General features: G+C 36.8%; 2 non-coding genes and 2 pseudogenes across 2 annotated transcripts; all 4 read left to right on the top strand.

Moving 5' to 3' along the window:
* Positions 1-75, top strand: part of LOC112510648 — a 174-nt pseudogene extending 99 nt beyond the window's left edge.
* Positions 76-1,308: 1,233 nt separating this feature from the next.
* LOC112510639 lies at positions 1,309-1,504 on the top strand. The gene has a single exon (XR_003069017.1). It is a non-coding gene; the product is annotated as a U2 spliceosomal RNA (small nuclear RNA).
* Positions 1,505-2,484: 980 nt separating this feature from the next.
* LOC112510659 lies at positions 2,485-2,687 on the top strand. Its single transcript, XR_003069027.1, has one exon. It is a non-coding gene; the product is annotated as a U2 spliceosomal RNA (small nuclear RNA).
* Positions 2,688-3,635: 948 nt separating this feature from the next.
* Positions 3,636-3,673, top strand: part of LOC112510656 — a 150-nt pseudogene continuing 112 nt past the window's right edge.

The following is a 3,673-nucleotide window of genomic DNA, read 5'->3' as shown; positions in this document are numbered from 1 at the left end:
TCACAATAGCTTGCTATTGGGGTCTTTGAGAGTCGCCTTGGTGTTGCACTATTGCTTAGGCCTGGCTCACCCCTCCAATTATAGTTAAAAAAAAATTGTCCGTTTTTAGCTTCAGTTTTGGTTTTGATAACCATTGAACAAAATTGAGGTTCGGCTCAAGTTTAGAATCTACTATTCGTCATGGTTACCAAGCAAAGCTTTCCTTGTGAAATGAATCACTAAAAGGGGCTGAAGTAGATTGTACAAAAGCAGCTTTCACTAATTAATTCAGAAAATGAGCATGTAGAAGGCTGGTAGTTAATGTAGCTATTTACTCCTAAAAATGTAACTGCATCTTGTGTTTTGAGGTCTGATTGAACCTGATTTATGATCTGTGTGTTTTGTGGGGAGAGTTTATGTTTGAGGCTTCAAGTGAAAGATAACTGATTATTTCAGTAGGAGCATTTCCAACAATCTGCACAAGGCAGAAACGAAACAACCCAGAAAAGAAGGTTCCTTCAGACTTCAGAGGCATCCCACATCTCCAGTTCTAGCATGTTCTAATTTCATTTGCAATTGAACATTGTTAAATCCTTCATTTATTTATGCTAGAAAACACTCTAGAAGAAACTGTTATCCTCTGGTAGCTATTATTAGTTACGTTGGCTAAGATGAGTAAGGGGGTAGAAACGGTAGTATCTTCTATAAGGATATAATAGCAGTAGTACTTTAACAGGTGTAGGGGTGAAAAGGGTAGCATAGCAATGAGAGTTTGTTAAATAAATGGGTTGAGTAGGAGAGGGTATCTGATTCGTGAACACTGAATTTGGCATGAGCCAAGGGAGAACCCAACTTCTCTAATTGCTAGAAACCATCAATCGTTAGATTGCAATATCAATTTCATTTGAAAAAACCAAATATACTGTAGGCCCAAGCCTCTTGGAAACCTAGCACGGTGTCCGTATCATGAAATCATTTTGGGTGTATCTTGAAATGCAGTGCAGAGAAAAATACAATCACGCACAAAAAATGAATATTGGTCAGAGAAAATGGATACGTCACATCAAAACAATAGTGAGTGTAGTATTTGTTCTTATTAGTTTAGTATTATTCAAATGAAAAGAAAGCTGCTAAAAACGGAAACAAATATGGTATGTTAGAACTGGTGCATTAACTTTCTGGTGGAATTCTAAGAAATACATGGGCATGGAAAGAAGTGCATATTAAAGCTGAAATAAGTTCATTTAGAAGAGTCCCACATTGCTTGAAGATGAAAAAATATAGAGAGGGGATCCACTATGAAAACAAAGTCGCAAGAGAGTGAAAAGCATACCTTTCTCGGCCTTTTGGCTAAGATCAAGTGTAGTATCTGTTCTTATCAGTTTAATATCTGATATGTGAGCCATCGGCTCACTCGATATTAATCTTATTTYTTATGGGGAGAGATTCATCACAATAGCTTGCTATTGGGATCTTTAAGAGTCGCCTTGGTGTTGCACTATTGCCTTGACCTGGCTCACCCCTCCAATCTTAGTTAAAAATTATTTTGCCAGGTATATTAAGCCCTTTACAAATTAAAGGTTGGAGCTTTATAGGTATATTAAACCCTTTATTGATAGAATGCTGATTCTAATGTATCTTTAAAAAGGGTTAATATACCCTTAGGCCTTAGTAGATTTCATTCACATAAACAAGTTAGGTGTTACTAATACTCAATTAAACTAGCAAGGGCTAAAATAAATCTACTATTGAACATTGTTGAAATCTCATTTATCCTAAAAGAACTAATAAGAGTTCTCTTTATGTTTTGTGGCAATATACATGAGCCAGTTACGTCTGCAAATTATACAGGCCTGGAGTCCCTTGAAACCTGGAATGTTCGGTGTACTGCTTTCAAAAGCAGTTGATTGGAGGACTAGAATAGTTGTTGGAATAACACGTACACGGACTTTGACATCCAAACAAATCATCTAAACATTTTTTCGGTCATCGATTCATTTTGAACAATTAGAAAACGCAGAAGCAGTAAAAGAAGATTGTAGACTTAAGAAGAGCAGGGTAATCAGTAATCTGACTCCAATTTTGCCAAATCGATCTGTTGAAATGGTGAATGCAAATGAGTATTTTCTTCTTCAGTTTCATACCATCTAGCGGGTATGTGGTCTAATGTCATATATATTTTGTTACTGGACAGAATACTAGTATATTGACCTTCCCTTAAGCAATAAGAGTCCACTTCCAAAATCGAAGGCGACCATGGATGAAATGGTATCAAGCACAAAAGGAAAAAAAGGTTGATTCTGAGGTATTTACATGAAGATCTAAGAGCATTCTGTTTGAGGACTGATGCTGACTAGTTACAAAGTTAAAATGGAAGATAAAGCTTCTGACAATACACAAGAGGAACCAGCAAAAGAGGTTCATTCAGATGCATCCCCCATCCCTTGATAATGGAAAATAATCCAGACGAGAGTGCAATAAAGAAGTTCTAAGAAATAACTAAGCATATCTTGCTCGGCCTTTTGGCGAAGATAAACTGTAGCATCTATTCTTATCATTTCAACATCTGATATTGATATGTGGGCCATTGGCTCACTGGTCATTAATCTTATTTTTTATGGGGAAATACCCATTATTGTGGCCTTTGAGCATTGCCTTTGCACTACAAGCCTTGGGCTGGCACACCCCTCCAATCCTTGTTAAAACTGACTTTATGGTTCAGGTTCGTTATCTAGTGGCTTTAGCTGATTTTGCCTGAAAAGAGGATCAATAAATGACGTAGTAGTTATTAATAAAACCTTTTACTCATGACATATGATTTCTATTAATAAGACCCTAAAAAGAAGTGGGTTACTTTTCTGTGATAGTTTCTGTTATCTTGTTTGGTCATCGTGCACCAGTTCTAGCGTGTTCAGATTTCATATTGTTAAATCTCCATTCCATTTGTCTTAGAAACTTGCTGGAAGAAACTTATGACTACATCTGAAACACCAGCAAAAATAGAAAGAAAAAAGAGGATTGCAAACTAGTCAGGTGTCATCAGGATTGCATACAAGTCTTTTTATGTGGAGTGAAGTGTGTTTTCTCCAAGTGCTGGATGCCTACTGATGTAAAGCCAAATTGGGAGGGAAGTTTGTGATTCTCCCTTGTTTTACATTTAGGACGATGTCCAAAAGATTTTTCTGTCATAGTTTTAGATATCCCTTGGCATACTTCTTTATGCTTATTGATGTTTATTGTTTGCCTTTTCCCAAAAAAGAAATGTGGAGGAGCAGAAGCACGGCAGAGAGATTAGGCTTAAGGTTACAGACTAACAAATTGAAGGCCATGATGGATGAAACAAGATGATGCACAAAGGTGGATTGTGAAGGTCCTTATCTCAAAATGTAACAGAATCTTGTGTTTTGAGGTGATTTATAATCTGTGAATGACTTGCGTTCTATGTATAATGCGGGGACAGTTTATGTTTTGAGGCTTCAAGTGAAAGATATAGATTATTTTGGTAGGACCATTTCCAACAATCTAAACAAGGCAGAAATGAACAATCCACAAAAGAAGGTTCCTTCAGACTTCAGAGGCATCCCACATCTCTAGACTAGACAAAATAACCAAACATTAGACTGTTACAAAAACCAAACCCCAAGATGAAGAAAAGCATACCTTTCTCGGCCTTTTGGCTAAGATCAAGTGTAGT

This window comes from Cynara cardunculus (assembly GCF_001531365.2).
Source record: "Cynara cardunculus var. scolymus isolate 2C chromosome LG 3, CcrdV1, whole genome shotgun sequence".
NCBI lineage: Eukaryota > Viridiplantae > Streptophyta > Magnoliopsida > Asterales > Asteraceae > Cynara > Cynara cardunculus.
The sequence above is the reverse complement of the archived record's forward strand: the minus strand, read 5'-3'. Positions and strand labels throughout refer to the sequence as shown.